The 15,917-nt window shown below is 29.6% G+C and overlaps 14 non-coding genes across 14 annotated transcripts; 10 read left to right on the forward strand and 4 right to left on the reverse strand.

Moving 5' to 3' along the window:
- The first annotated feature begins 1,981 nt into the window (after positions 1-1,981).
- On the forward strand, positions 1,982-2,053 carry TRNAD-GUC (transfer RNA aspartic acid (anticodon GUC)). The gene has a single exon. It is a non-coding gene; the product is annotated as a tRNA-Asp (tRNA).
- A 3,138-nt stretch (positions 2,054-5,191) lies between these two features.
- On the reverse strand, positions 5,192-5,263 carry TRNAD-GUC (transfer RNA aspartic acid (anticodon GUC)). Its single transcript has one exon. It is a non-coding gene; the product is annotated as a tRNA-Asp (tRNA).
- Positions 5,264-5,485: 222 nt separating this feature from the next.
- Positions 5,486-5,557, reverse strand: TRNAD-GUC (transfer RNA aspartic acid (anticodon GUC)). The gene has a single exon. It is a non-coding gene; the product is annotated as a tRNA-Asp (tRNA).
- Positions 5,558-5,775: 218 nt separating this feature from the next.
- TRNAD-GUC (transfer RNA aspartic acid (anticodon GUC)) lies at positions 5,776-5,847 on the reverse strand. Its single transcript has one exon. It is a non-coding gene; the product is annotated as a tRNA-Asp (tRNA).
- Positions 5,848-7,102: 1,255 nt separating this feature from the next.
- TRNAD-GUC (transfer RNA aspartic acid (anticodon GUC)) lies at positions 7,103-7,174 on the forward strand. Its single transcript has one exon. It is a non-coding gene; the product is annotated as a tRNA-Asp (tRNA).
- Positions 7,175-7,302: 128 nt separating this feature from the next.
- Positions 7,303-7,374, forward strand: TRNAD-GUC (transfer RNA aspartic acid (anticodon GUC)). The gene has a single exon. It is a non-coding gene; the product is annotated as a tRNA-Asp (tRNA).
- A 166-nt stretch (positions 7,375-7,540) lies between these two features.
- TRNAD-GUC (transfer RNA aspartic acid (anticodon GUC)) lies at positions 7,541-7,612 on the forward strand. Its single transcript has one exon. It is a non-coding gene; the product is annotated as a tRNA-Asp (tRNA).
- Positions 7,613-7,813: 201 nt separating this feature from the next.
- Positions 7,814-7,885, forward strand: TRNAD-GUC (transfer RNA aspartic acid (anticodon GUC)). Its single transcript has one exon. It is a non-coding gene; the product is annotated as a tRNA-Asp (tRNA).
- A 367-nt stretch (positions 7,886-8,252) lies between these two features.
- On the forward strand, positions 8,253-8,324 carry TRNAD-GUC (transfer RNA aspartic acid (anticodon GUC)). The gene has a single exon. It is a non-coding gene; the product is annotated as a tRNA-Asp (tRNA).
- A 476-nt stretch (positions 8,325-8,800) lies between these two features.
- On the forward strand, positions 8,801-8,872 carry TRNAD-GUC (transfer RNA aspartic acid (anticodon GUC)). The gene has a single exon. It is a non-coding gene; the product is annotated as a tRNA-Asp (tRNA).
- A 900-nt stretch (positions 8,873-9,772) lies between these two features.
- Positions 9,773-9,844, forward strand: TRNAD-GUC (transfer RNA aspartic acid (anticodon GUC)). The gene has a single exon. It is a non-coding gene; the product is annotated as a tRNA-Asp (tRNA).
- Positions 9,845-10,577: 733 nt separating this feature from the next.
- TRNAD-GUC (transfer RNA aspartic acid (anticodon GUC)) lies at positions 10,578-10,649 on the forward strand. The gene has a single exon. It is a non-coding gene; the product is annotated as a tRNA-Asp (tRNA).
- Positions 10,650-11,001: 352 nt separating this feature from the next.
- On the forward strand, positions 11,002-11,073 carry TRNAD-GUC (transfer RNA aspartic acid (anticodon GUC)). The gene has a single exon. It is a non-coding gene; the product is annotated as a tRNA-Asp (tRNA).
- Positions 11,074-15,521: 4,448 nt separating this feature from the next.
- Positions 15,522-15,593, reverse strand: TRNAE-UUC (transfer RNA glutamic acid (anticodon UUC)). Its single transcript has one exon. It is a non-coding gene; the product is annotated as a tRNA-Glu (tRNA).
- Between the last annotated feature and the right edge of the window lie 324 nt (positions 15,594-15,917).

Consider the following 15,917-nt stretch of genomic DNA (forward strand, 5'->3'; position numbering starts at 1 on the left):
TTATAAAACAGCTGTGACATATATTTATTAAAATCAATCAATTACATATTGCTGCTAATAAATAAAAAATTCAAACATACATCAAATACTGGTCATATTTCTACAGTTACAGTCTTTAATAACACAAAAATATTAGCTAATTTATTTACATATATGACACTCATTAATCAATTTAAAAGCAACCAGCATATAGTACTACTAGTACTACTAAATATAATTTGAACGAAACCAAAAAAGAAAAATATTAATTACAAACCCTTAAAAATGCATTAAAAAATATCTACAATCAAGAGATAAACAACAATCAAGCATGTCATTATTTATTACCTCCTGGTGGTAGTTTATTTTTTATTAAATGCAACTTATTAATCATTTTGTTACAAACGAAAAATATAAAAAAAATCCTTAAATACATTAAAAAATTTATTTCAAAAAAGATAACAACAGGCCAGCTCAGCTAGAGTAAAAAACGTTAAGTTGATTATATTTTTTTTATCGTGTTTGGGGACTATTTTGTAAAACACATTAACAGCAACATTATGGAGTTGACTTTAACTTTAGCGCTCGCTTTTATTTTGGGTTGAAGAAGTTGACAGTTAAAGTTAAAAATGTCAACGACAGCCGAGTAAATAACTTTTCACTATTTGTTGACAATGCCATAAATTTGTAAAATGCACAAACAAGAGAGTGAAATGTTACAAGTACTGCCACAAAATTCTTAGGAATAAATAAACGTATGTTGTTATATTTTAAGGATAATAACCTTAAATAAAGTTAATTTGAATGTTTTAATCATTTTTATGATTTTTTCCTTTTTGTTTTGTTTTTTACAAAATAAAGATGTTTTCAACACGCCATCATAGGGGAGAAAGCAGTGAATCATGTTTGAGGAATTTTTTCTGGGGGGTATTAAAGGGAAAGTAATGCAGTTGTTGGAATTTTTAGTTATTGTAGAACACTTTTTCAAAATTTAATAAAAGAGCTCTTCTTTAATCATTTTCAAGGATGGCTACCGATTCAAAATGGTAAAAAGGTAACGATAACGACAATTTGCATCAATTTGGTAACGGAATTTCAGCGGTAACGATAATTACAATTATTTCGAATGATTAATAAAGTTTACACAAATTAAAAATAAGCTGACAATAAATAAACACTATTATTATTCATAATTTAAAATGATTTATAAAATAATAACCCTTATGTGACCTCTAACACTGTATTTTGGATTATGTTGGTAACGGTAGCTTAGCGGTAACGGTAGTTGAGCTGAAAAGAAATTTTAGTGGTAAGTATTAATTTTAGATATTAATTCCAACACAAATTTAAATAATTTAATTGAATTAATTTGTTTTGAATGTTTAAATTTTTTTTTATAATTGGGCTATTCACATGGTCTGCTATTAGTCATATTGTCATAATGTCCTAATATATTATAATGGTTTTTGTTGTGTTTTAAAAAAAAGTATTATTTTATGACAAAACAATTGGTCAATTCACAAGATCTCTTATCAGTCATATTGTCATAATGTCTTAATATATCTCGATTCGGCAGCTTGGCTTAACCGACGCTTGGCTTAACCGACACTTCGCCGAATGGTCTCTACTGGTTGGTTACGATAACAGAGTACTATTATTTAAGGACATTTCTTATTTGAAAAACAATAAAAACCATTGTGAAATATTAGGACATTATGACAATATGACATGATAAGAGACCTTGTGAATTGACCAAATAAACATAGTCCAAATAGTGTTATTAGTTGAGAAATTTTTTATTTGAAACACAGCAAAAATTTGTTTAAACTATAATATATTAGGACATTATGATCAAATAGTAGACCGTGTGAATACCCCAAATATGTATTTGATAATAATATTGAGAATTAGTGGAACATGTTGCTGTTAGAACTGTAAACATTTGTTGCATCAACATTGTTCCATTACAATTTCAAAAAATGTTTCCAAGAATAACGCAACATCCTCGATAGTATAGTGGTGAGTATCCCCGCCTGTCACGCGGGAGACCGGGGTTCAATTCCCCGTCGGGGAGATGTTGAAAAACTTTTTTTTCCATTAGTGTTATATGCACTAATACCCCAGTTTGCGTCACTAATTGGGAGTTTCCATACATTCGTATTGATTTTCATTTAATTGGTTCGGAAGTTTATAATTTTAGTTGAAATAATTATATCAGATAATTAGTGATTAGTTCTTAGATAATCGCAGCTTTTCCGAAATATATTCTCTGCCTTTCATCTGATTTCTGATTTAGGAAAAAATGTTCATCAACAATTTTTCTCTAAAAATTAAATATTTGAAATACAAACCCGAAATTTAACAAAAAAAATATGATAATTCACTCAAAATCTCAACTTTACAGTAAAACATTCAATAAACGATTTTTCACTAAAATAACGATTTTCTTAAATAAATTATATGTGTTTCACTATAAACCGATTACATCTCTAAAAATCCGATTTTTCATTAATAAACTATTTTCCACTATATGAATACACTCAGGTCTCGTTTTATGCGGATTCAAATTTATGCGATTTTTAAATAAAATTTTTTTTTATTGTGCAAGTAAAAAACCAATTGAAGCTCCTAAAAATTCTTTGATTTCGTCCCCTATTCGCTAAATTAATTCTAGTGATGAAAATTATATTTTATCATATGATGACAATATGATTATATCATCTAGTGATGAAAGTGGCGTTGAACCAATTCCAAAACGATGCAGACAATTATTCAGTGATTCAGATTAATCATACATATTTACAGAATTTTCTTAAAAAATGTGATAGCTAGTTTTTTGGATCATTTTCAAGTTTCTCCAACCCACTCACACCAGCCTGTTCTTATTTATTTGCAAATAAAATATCTCAATTTGTACTGCATACTTTAGGGAACATTTTTACAGTTGATTGGACTCACAAAAAAATGAATTTCCGAGTTTTACCCGATCTCCTGAAAATTTCGAATCGAATAAAAAACAAGTAAGAGAGCTATATTCGGCTATGCCGAATCTTATATACCCTTCACCAAATTATCATTAAAATGAATTTCTTTAATATTTTTAGGTAAACTAAATTTAATTTTTTTTTTTATTGTTTTTAAAATTTTATTTTTTTTTAAATTGTTTTTTAATTTTTTTTAAAAAAAGTTTTTTCCAATTTTTTTTAGTTTTTAAATTTTTGGAAATAAAATGTATGACAAAAAAATTTTTTGATGAACAAAAAATTAGGGTTAAAAAATATTTTTCCCGATTTTGACCCAGGTAGGTCCAACTTACTTTGAATACTGAATACTGGACTTTGAAATATCTATCATTAGATATCCATATTGTCTATATTAATGACTTAGTAATCAATATATAGATCAAAAATCGAGGTTGTCCCGGTTTTTTGCTCATATCTCCGTTATTTATGGACCGATTTTGCTGATTTTAAATAGAAAACTTCTCGAAAGAATGTCTGACAGAATTATTGAAGATTTGGAACCCGAAGATATCTGGGGTCTTCAAAAAATTGATTTAAACAGACAGACGGACATGGCTTAATCGACTCCGCTATCTGTAAGGATCCAGAATATATATACTTTATATGGTCGGAAATGAAAAATGTAGAAATTACAAACGGAATGACAAACTTATATATACCCTTCTCACGAAGGTGAAGGGTATAAAAATCGGCCAAATCGCTCCAGCCGTTCTCATGTGATGACATTACATACATGGATCATTGAATTTTTATATACACTCAGGTCTCGTTTTATGCGGATTCAAATTTATGCGGTTTTTAAATTCACCAAATCTTTTTGGAATTTAACAGATTCTAAAATTTTAGATGTTTTTTTTAAATTCTAGTGATGAAAATGATATTTTACAATATGATGATATGCTTATATCATCTAGTGATGAAAATGACGTTGAACCAATTCCTAAACTATGCCAACAATTATTTAGTCATTTAGATTGATCATGCATATTTACAGAATTTCCTTAAAAATTGTTTAGCTTATTATACCCTTCAGCTTCGTGAGAAGGGTATATATAAGTTTGTCATTCCGTTTGTAATTTCTACATTTTTCATTTCCGACCCTATAAAGTATATATATTCTGGATCCTTATAGATAGCGGAGTCGATTAAGCCATGTCCGTCTGTCTGTCTGTCTGTCTGTCCGTCTGTCTGTCTGTCTGTCTGTCTGTTGAAATCAATTTTCTGAAGGCCCCAGATATCTCCGGGATCCAAATCTTCAACAATTCTGTCAGACATACTTTCGAGAATTTTGCTATTTAAAATCAGCAAAATCCGTCCATAAATAACGGAGATATGAGCAAAAATCCGAGACAACCTCTGAAAATTTCATCAAAAAACACAATGTATTGCATGCTTTGACAAAAAACAACAAAACGTATGTTTTTGGATGTGCATGCTTTGCGTATTTTGTTTTTTTTTTGTGTTTTGTTTCTTTTGGCGTTGTTGTTGTTTTTTATACAACTAAACGTTTGTTTGGTTGTGTGTTGGTTTTTTTGACAAAAAATCAACAAATAGTATGTTTGAATGTGCATGCTTTGCGTATTTTGTTTCTTTTGGCGTTGTTGTTGTTTTTTATACAATTAAACGTATGTTTGGATGTGTGTTGGTTTCATTGCCTTGCGTATTTTGTTTTTTCTTTTGGTGTTTTGTTTCGTTTGGCGTTGTTGTTGTTTTTTGTGTTCTTGATAAATTTAGGATGCTGTACGCTGAAAGTATACTATATATATGTATACTATGTATACTAATTATAAAAAATAATAATGCATCCACACCAAAGGTGAAGGGTATATAAGATTCGGCATAGCCGAATATAGCACTCTTACTTGTTTTTTTTTTATCATTTTCTGTTTTCTCTGTTATTAATGAATTAATATTATATTTTTGTTTATTTTTTTTAAAGGCTTTTTGTTTTTACTGTTTAAGTAAATGAAATAAATATATTTTTGTTGATTTTTTTATGCGATTTTGCTCTGGATTTTTAATTAAAATTTGAATTTATGCGGTTTTTCAGAATTTTGGAACTAATCATTAGTTTTTATATGACGCTAGAGTATCGCTTTATGCGAATTCAATTTATGCGATTTTTTTTTTGGAACGCATCTATCGCATAAAACGAGACCTGAGTACAACAAAAAAATATTTTTCAACATCTCCCCGACGGGGAATTGAACCCCGGTCTCCCGCGTGACAGGCGGGGATACTCACCACTATACTATCGAGGATTACATAGAAATTCTGTTTAATTCACAAAACAAATTACATCATCATTTAAAGAAAATAATTTTTAATTAATATTTCCTAAAATTTCGAATAATGCCATGTTGTCGAAATTCATTTCATTTAAGGAAACTTAAAGTAAAAAAATATTAAAAGTCGAGCTTATAAATTGAGTATACAAGTGTGTAAATTTGCATGAAAATTTATTACAAAAAAAATTGTATATTCTCCCCGACGGGGAATTGAACCCCGGTCTCCCGCGTGACAGGCGGGGATACTCACCACTATACTATCGAGGATTACAGAGCTGTGTCAGTTCGAAAATATAGTTCAGTTACTAATGAACGATTTCCACTTAAAATATTTGAGGTGTTGACAAATTTCAAGTCCTTACTATTAATGGCAAAAAGGCAAAGGATTGAAAAAGGCTTAACCTCAAAAAAAAAATTAATTGTGTTAAACTACAAAAATCGGTTGGTACATTTAAACTAAGTTTGAAGCTTAAAAAAATATAATTCTCCCCGACGGGGAATTGAACCCCGGTCTCCCGCGTGACAGGCGGGGATACTCACCACTATACTATCGAGGATGACAGAGCTGGTACGTTTTAAAAACAGGCTTAAAAACTTGGTTACATATAAATTTAAAAAACTGCAATGTTGTCAAATTTCAAGAAGAAAGGATTTAAAAATGATCTGCTATTTAACAATATGCTACCGGATAGTTCCTTACATATAATTATTAAGAAATACCAAAACTCAGTTTTGCCTTATTTAAGTTTTAAAAAGTAGGTGTTTTTTATAAAATCTCTTTTCAGCTAATTAATTCCCTTTATTTCCTCATATTCCTTGCTCTTTTCTTATTATTAAGTGTTGCTATAGTGGTAATTTTTACCACTTTTAATTGTTGTCAGTGCCTATAACTCATTTGCCAGGGTTTGTGGTTTGAAAAAACACATTTTCACTTCATTTGTTTCTTACAACTATAGTTTGAAACTCATATTCACAGTTTTGTTTGCTTTATTTTTTTATTTGTTTTCTTGTTTTTAATATTAAAACACCCAAGGGGTTGGTCGCATGTTCTTGTTAACGATACCAGACACATAAATTTTGCGTAACTCCCTAAACTGCAAAATAAAAAGACATAAATGTTACTAATACCACTCAATTCGTTGTTTGAATAAATTCTCAAACTCAAACTACTTAACAAATAAATAAATACTGCCTTTACCCTCAAAAAAAGGAAAAGAAAAAGAGTTTTGAAATTGGAAAAAAAGTAAACTATAACAAATGAAGGGGAAAAAAACTAGGCATAAATTAGCCAGCAGAACCTGGCATAATTTTTAAATGCACTGTGTTTCATATAAGATAATTTCCACAACCAATTTTTTTTCTTCTACTCTGACAAAAACAAATGTGATGGCCAACCCTTCTGAATGATAAACGGGGTTGGTTCAATAATGTCAAAATATTGTCGTTTATTGTGAAATCAATAAATTCAATTTAAACCTAAAATACTCCATGTAACTTGTTCATTTCTTTTTTGGTTTGTAGCTTGTTTTATAACATGTGCATTTGAATGTTTGTCTTTCAACACTTTTTTTCTTAAATTTACACAGCTGTTGGCATCATTTAAAGATAATTTGTTTGGTGGTTTTGTATAAATGTTTAAACAAATTAGCTGAATTTGAAAGTGCTATAAAAAGAATTGCATTCTCAAAATTCTAACAGATGGATTATATTTTTTAAAATTAATGCATATTTGCTGAAAGTTTAATAACTAATAATTTAGAATGCCAACATGTTGCCAAATTTCACACGAGAAATTTTGGTGGTTTCTCAACATCCTCGATAGTATAGTGGTGAGTATCCCCGCCTGTCACGCGGGAGACCGGGGTTCAATTCCCCGTCGGGGAGACGGATTAACTTTTTATTATAATATGGAGTAGTTTTGGCAGATAGGGTCTTATGACTTGATATGTTTTATGACCTTTTTGTAGCTAAAAATTTCATTTTATGTTTATTGTTATTTGGGGTCATTGTCATCCTCGATAGTATAGTGGTGAGTATCCCCGCCTGTCACGCGGGAGACCGGGGTTCAATTCCCCGTCGGGGAGATTTATATGTTTTTTTTTGGTTTAAAACGTAATTTAAATTTACTAACCGATTTTGTCCTTTGCCTTTTAGTAAGGACATGAAATTTGTCAACTCCGCATAAATTTTAAAAGTTAAAATCATTAATCAATAACTGATATATATTTTAGAACTGACACAGCTCTGTAATCCTCGATAGTATAGTGGTGAGTATCCCCGCCTGTCACGCGGGAGACCGGGGTTCAATTCCCCGTCGGGGAGAATACAATTTTTTTAAATAAATTTTCATTCTAGTTTACATACTTCTATACTCAATTTGTAGGACCGACTTTTAATTTTTTTTTTATTGAAACTTCGGCAACATGGTATTATTCGAAATTTTAGGAAATATATTGCAATTTAAAAATTGTTTTCTATAAATAATGTTATTTGTTTTGTTAATTAAACATAATTTCTATGTAATCCTCGATAGTATAGTGGTGAGTATCCCCGCCTGTCACGCGGGAGACCGGGGTTCAATTCCCCGTCGGGGAGATGTTTCTGAAAACATTTTTTAGCATTAAAGAAAACATAAAAAACTTTTCGAGACGTGCATATATATTAATTAATTTATATTAACAATTGTACAATAATTTAATTAATTTTAAAAAAATGTTGGTCTGTCTTGGTCCAAGTTCATAGCGGGTCAAAGTTCATAATCGAGTTTGAGTTTTAAGGATGTGTTTCCTTGATTTTTATAGATTTTATCAGAAAAGTTTTTATTATTTTATTTATTTTTTAGAAACTTTGTTTTGCCTTAAAGGTCAAAGGTCTTATTTTCAGTAGACAGACGCTGAAATTTGCCAATAATGTAAAACTAGATACAATAATAAATTTTAATTTATATTTGTTTAAATTGTAATCCTCGATAGTATAGTGGTGAGTATCCCCGCCTGTCACGCGGGAGACCGGGGTTCAATTCCCCGTCGGGGAGAATTATAATTTTTTTTGAGCTTAAATCAATTTTTTTTATATGATTTTGAAGATAAAGTTAATTAAATTGGCTTACCATTCCACTTAGTCTAATCCCAGCAGAACAAACAATATAAAATTTACGAAGTTTCCCAAAAGCGATTAATTCTTGAACTTTAAAATTGTCGAGAATTTTTAAAACTATCAATGTTCACAATACCGAATAATTCTCGAATGGTAATTGTGGAGAATTTTTAAGTTGATTTATTTTACTAATGATTCGTTATTGATATCGATCTTGAACCTTCGAGAATGAAGGTTTTTGTAAACTCACAGTGTGAAGTGAATATTTTCGGAATCGTTTGCAATAGTCGTTCTAGAATGTATGTAATTTGTTCGTTTGTGATACAATTTTTTAATGCTCTGTTCTGGTGGAAAAATTTATTGTTTGGCAATGTCATTCCCTTAAAATCTATTAAGTGAAAACATCACGTATAGTCCTCGATAGTATAGTGGTGAGTATCCCCGCCTGTCACGCGGGAGACCGGGGTTCAATTCCCCGTCGGGGAGATTTATACGATTTTTTGGAATATTTCATAAATAGTGCAATCAAAAGTTGATAATTGTTTAAGACTAAAAAAAATTTAAAATTTATTCTATTCTCTAGTAAGGAAGTGATATGTACGCTATTTCTAAAAGAATTTTTGTTCCCATAAAATTTCCTAAAATATCTTTAAATATCCAATTTGTTATTTTCAAATTTATTTCCTGGTTTTCTTGCCTTACAAATTGCTTTATTTGCAGCAAATTTCATTTGTATGAATTTTATTTTATGACTTTTTAAATATTTCATAAGCCGACTTTTTCCTACCATTTTTATTTATTTGTGTATTTTTATGCTGCACTGCGTCATATTTAAATAGTAGATGAGTTTGCAGTCTTAAAACCTTAATAAAAATACGGAAATTGATGCGGTTTTAAATTACCCATAAAGGTATGAGCCTTAAATGTAGTAAAACGAAATAGACAGTAACCATAAAGACTGGTGGAATACATGACAAAAATCAAAAAAAATATTGTATATGTAAAATATGATAGGCCTAGGAATATTTGTGTAACTGGCTCGAGGATTCAGTTACGTTGTTTTTTTGCATTTACTCTAGAGAGTTAATAGTCATGTTACAGTTAATGGCAGTTGCCACAAACGAAATAAATATTAACAATTTTGTTTGTTATATTTCTAGCGTATTGTTTGTTTTATAATCTTTTACAAAATAACGTATGAGAGTTTGTTATGTGTCACATTAAAATAAATTATTTATACATGGTTGTCAAATCAAAAATGAATTATAGTGAATAGCTGGCTGTAAAATTTGTAAACAGTATTACAATTATTTCTAATAAAATTCTTGGTATAGAATTTATATTAGCTAAAACTAAAAAGCAAATTTAGTTTCTAGAATTTTAACATCCTCGATAGTATAGTGGTGAGTATCCCCGCCTGTCACGCGGGAGACCGGGGTTCAATTCCCCGTCGGGGAGATGTTTGAAAAACTTTTTTATTTCTTTACTATTTACATATATTTTAAATAAAACCTCTTCAGAATACTTATTATACATAAGATAATATGAAATTCTTATTTAAATCGCACAACATTAACCCTTAAAACGCGAAGATAAAATTTTGCAATACATATTTCGTATTTTTTTTATGGAAATACTATTAATGTATTCATAAGGTATCCTATCATGTCTTATTGTCATAATGTTCTAATATTTCACGGTACAATTGATAAGCTTATCCTGCTCTTAGGCTTTTGGCGCAGGTTGTTTACGACAGCACAATAAACACATTAGTATTATTTTAGGACATTTTTTGCTTGAAAGGTTATAAGAACATTTTTAAACCATTGGGAAATATTAGAACATTACCACAATATGACCTTGTGAATCAACTATATATTTTTCGTTAGGTTTTTCATGAAATTTGAGGAAATATATATTAAATACGTTTTCAATTTTAGAAAATCATATCAGATAATTGAATTTACTTAATAAATTCAATACTTAAAATAAACATAGATAATTGAAATATGTTTTTTAAAAAAAACATGTTCAAGATTATATATGTAAGTAGAATCTATACTATAGTATCAGATATATAGTACCGTTTGTAGATACAATGACAAGTTCTTTATAAAAATATAGAAATTGACATCAATATCTATTAATATTGTTATTTTTTTATTTGATTAAAATCTCAAAAACTTTGTAATCCTCGATAGTATAGTGGTGAGTATCCCCGCCTGTCACGCGGGAGACCGGGGTTCAATTCCCCGTCGGGGAGATGTTTACTTTACGAAAACATTTTTTACTATGGATAAAATTTTTAAGAAATATGATTTCAAACTCTAAATGCTTATAATTTCACACTAAAGAACCATAAGATAAGCATTATTAGTTTGAGAGGTCAAAGTTCATGTGATTTTTCAGAGCAGTTTTATTAAATAGAATTTGATATTTTTTTAGACATATTTTATGAATTGATTAAATTAAGTGATGTATAATTTTCAGGTCAGAAATTAGGTTTAGGATATATTTTTACAATATTTTATGTATTCAAGATTATTTAACTAAATTATTTTGTTAATTTTATTATCACTAATTTATAAATATAATTTGTTATTAATACTTCGTCATCCTCGATAGTATAGTGGTGAGTATCCCCGCCTGTCACGCGGGAGACCGGGGTTCAATTCCCCGTCGGGGAGATTGTTTGCGAAAACATTTTTTACTTTGAAATAGTTCTAACAAATATCAGAATATTTGATTACGTTATCTAACTCCTATCTATGTATTATAGTAATGCTTATAATTTGCTCGTAATAGAATAAAAATATAAGCATTATTCATAAAAAAAGGGTCAAAGTTCATGTTCATAGTTTATGAGTTAATTAAAATAAGGGATATTGTAACAATGTTCGTGTATAATAAGTACCATAATTCAAGTACTTGAACATTTCGTTGGAATTTGACTTGAATGCAAATGTAATTATGTTTAAAACTTGAAACATATTTGAAAAATTTAATAATTTTCATACAATAAACTTATTGCTTAAATTTATGCTATTGAAATAAAGTGTAATATAACTGTAATTCAATTGCTTGACTATAATTCAAGGCTTGAATTACACTAGCATTCAACTTGAATTCAAGTAAAAATGTTTATTGGATATTTTGTAGTACTCGATAGTATACTGGTCAGTCACGTTAAATTTTTTTGATTAAAGTTTAACAAGAATAAAATTAATGTGGAGATAAATATTATTAATTGAATTATCAAAATTAAAATCGATATATTCTTATTCTAAAGGAATGACAATGACTTTATTATGTAACTTTGAATACAATTTAGGTTTCCAATTTCATTGTAATCCTCGATAGTATAGTGGTGAGTATCCCCGCCTGTCACGCGGGAGACCGGGGTTCAATTCCCCGTCGGGGAGAATTATATAATTTTTTTTTGGAGATTAAATCTCATTTGTTATACAATTTATTTTATGATAAAAAAGTAATACTTACCACTTAGTTTATATAAGTTTTTGTTTGTTGAGTTTTGTATAATTTCCCTCAAAATCTATACAGAGAAAACTCATTTTAAGGGACGAACAAGGTTATCTTCATATTAAATGTATCCAAGGAAAATTGGTCATTCAATAATATATTTATTTGGAATGATAACTTGGTTTCATTTAAGATTTTTGCTGGTGAAAAATTGTTCAGGTATTAAAAGGTCAATTTCATGATATTAAAAGGTTATTGATTACCAAAAGTAAGGATACTTTTTCATTATGATCGATTTTAGTTGTAATCAGAGTACAGTCCTCGATAGTATAGTGGTGAGTATCCCCGCCTGTCACGCGGGAGACCGGGGTTCAATTCCCCGTCGGGGAGAGGTTTGAAAAGACTTGTTTTTACAAACAACATTTTATTATTATTTTTTAATATGCATAAGGAAATATTTGTTTAAGCTTACTTTAGACAATGCGTCTAATAATTGCATGGGTACCTGCCATGATGGTCCAACTTTACGGTGCTCTCAATACTGGATATAATCAATGCGTCCTATCACCGCCATTGTGTGACTTTCAAGAATCACACAATTGTCAACTTCTTGTAGATTTACTGTACAGATCAATGCATATACCCCTTGCTCGAGAGATCGTGGTATATAATCACTGGCAGCTAGCTAGTAAATTAGCAAGCCCAGGACAATTATCGAAGCATTATTGAAAGCTTCTGACACCACACACAATTGACCACGACAATGAACCAAGCCCAACGATCAGTACATAACGAATGCCAAGTTAGATTAGATATTATGGACAAATTACTGTTTAAAAGGGATACTTCTTTTGTAGTCAATGCTGAAATGCTGGGTTGTGTCGAGAACTGCCGTAACGCATTATTTTTATGTAAAATGGTTTCAAAACGAATTATGTTCAGACTATCTCATACGTATTCATTTTCTCAAAGTTTTGACAGATCGTATTATGTAGATTATTGTTAAATATATAAAAAATTAGGGCTTCATTTTATAAAACGAAGCGTTCAGAAACGTAAGCAATTTCTATGAAGAATACTGGGAAAATGGTTTGAAACTTGAATATTTTCCATAAAAAATTTGTTTAACGTTTGTCGCTTCGTTTTATAAAATGAGGGCCTTAATTAGTATTATTTTAGGAGCCAACAAAATTGCACTTTTTATATTAACCCAGAATACTGCAATATTCTCGATAGTATAGTGGTCAGTATAAAGAACACAAATTGGCCTCAAATCAAGCATATTTTTGAAGCCTATTCAAGATTTTTAATTTCGATATGTTGGAATAAATTTAAATTATAAACAAAACATTTCGTTTAAATTAAAAATCATTAATTTGAACCTAAAGAAATTGTATTGCAGTTTGTTAAATGCATTATTTTGCAGGCAATCAAAAATGCATTTTTGTATTGCAATCAATATTCTTGCAACATCCTCGATAGTATAGTGGTCAGTATCCCCGCCTGTCACGCGGGAGACCGGGGTTCAATTCCCCGTCGGGGAGATTTAAATTTTTGTAGTTTTTAATGATAGGAACTGGATTTTTTCATTCTACTATAAATAAAATTATGCTCCTAAAACTAGGCAGGGGATTTGTTAAACAATAGTTACTAAAACGAAATAGATCAATGCATCAAAAAATAAGGAGGTATATTGAGTTTGGCATTCCGTTTGTGACACATAGAAATTTTTGTCGCAGACCCACATTGCTATTTATATTCTGGGTTCTCATATGAATCTAAGACGATAGGACCAAATAAAAGCAGCTAGCTGGCTGAAAATTTCCACAAATCGCTGGCTTAACATGCAAAGGCTCTAAGTGCATATTTTAAAATTTTACAGGAGAGACAAAAAACATTCAAACTTTTTTTGCGTAAATATTTTTAAATTCTGTAAGCTCAATTTTTTTTTGTATTTTTCTTTGTTTTCTATATGCGTAAAAGCAAAATGATAAAATAAGTATTTGCCGAGATAAAAGGTTTTTTGGACTTAGAGCTTTTTCTATTGCTTAATTTGTAGTTTTTTATGGACTTAGGTCTTTTTCTTAGAACTTGTCTTTCATTTCTTATTTACTAGTTTTTATATCTGGATTACTAAGTCATTAATATAGACAATATGAGTATCTAATGATAGAAATATCAAATTCCATTGCAACGATGTAGATAAGGCTATAGTAAGTTGGATCTACAATGGGTCAAAATCAATAAAAATATATTTTAACTCGAATTTTTTTTTCATCAACAATTTTGTTTTGGCATAAATTCTTTTTTTAATTTTTTAAAAAATCCAAAAAATTTAAAAAAAAAATTGGAAAAAACTTTTTTAAAAAAGGTATATAAGATTCGGCACAGCCAAATATAGCTCTCTACTTGTTTTTCATTAATAATTTTAAAAATATTAGCTGAAATCGGTACATTATTTCCCCTAGCTCGCATACAAATGTCCTCCCGAAATACTTTATACTATGAAAATCATGTCACCTAATTCCATGCCGATCGGTCTATAATTAGTCATAGCTCCCATATAGGGCCCGTTTCCAAAAAACACTTTAACGAGCATAAATCTCTTAAAAATGTTGGTATACACATAAAATTCAACGCAAATAACTTTGATGGTGATCGGTCCATAATTAGTCATAGCTACCAAATAAGACCCTCTAACGAAAATAACTTTTTTAAATTTTAAAAGAAAAATAATTTTGCTCACTTACTTAGTGAAGGGTATTAATTAAATGGTTGGACTTGACCAATGACATGTATTAAAACAAGTAAGAAAAAATTACTTGTTTTAATACATGTCATTGAACAATTTGACAGAAATGGTTAAACTGTACTTTTTATAGGGACTTAGAGCTTTTTCTTGTGATAAATTGTGATAAATTAGACTAAGCGCTTTTGCTGATCACTACAAAACAACAACAAAAAGCGAGATAACTCCAATTTTTTTCTTTGTCATCAATGTATTTCTACTTAGTGTACATTACTGCATTAAAATCTCAATTTCTAAAAAAGTGGACTTACAGCCTTTGCATGTTAAGCCAGCGAAATACTCTCTGTTTAAAAGGTTTATTTGGTATTGAAAATGGACACTATATGTCCATGATTTCACGTAGATCTCCAAACAAATGTCCCCCCGGAATACTGTTTGATCAGTCATAAATATTTTAATATTTGCGGTAATCCTGTTAAAATTTTGCACAAATTAGTTCTATGTACTCTGAAATTATATTGTGAAGTATGGCGAAAATCGTGCAACATTTGTCTCTAGTCGCCATACCCCCTTAGAAAATTAACTGAACATTCATACTTGTCTTATAATAATTAATATCGTGATGAAATTTCTATCAACTTTTGTGAGGATAGGTCCATAATTGACCCACCATATAAGCCCTATATTAGAAAAATATTTTATTGTCACATATTGATGGTGGTATATTTTATTTATACATGCATGAAAGTGTGCAATACCGAATTGAATTTTTTTAACTATTATTCGGAATATTCTAAATAATTTTAAACATTTTCTAATATTTTACGAATTCAAGAATTGTTTTTTAGAAACGTCATTTGGATATATTTAAAAATTATATTAATAAAAAATATATATAAAAAAAGTTTCCCATACCGGGAATCGAACCCGGGCCTTCTGGGTGAAAGCCAGATATCCTAGCCACTAGACCATATGGGATATATAATATCAGTGATTATAAGTAATATACAAACACAATTAGGGGAGATTTATAATGTTGAATTTTAACTACATACTTCTTCACAAAGTGGTGAAACCAAACAGCTATATTTGAAGATCATTTATTTACCACATTTTACTAGTGGTGAGTTTATATACATTTTCCCTCAAATGTTGAAAAAGTAAAATTCTACACGATAAGGGGAAATAGAGTTGAATTTGGACAAGTATCCCACCTCTTGTTGAAAAGGTGAAGAAACAAATGAAGATCAGATAAATTCAACATTATAAAGCGAATTGGTGAGTTTAAAAATAAGATCACTA

Source organism: Calliphora vicina, chromosome 5, assembly GCF_958450345.1.
Source record: "Calliphora vicina chromosome 5, idCalVici1.1, whole genome shotgun sequence".
NCBI classification, from domain to species: Eukaryota; Metazoa; Arthropoda; class Insecta; order Diptera; family Calliphoridae; genus Calliphora; species Calliphora vicina.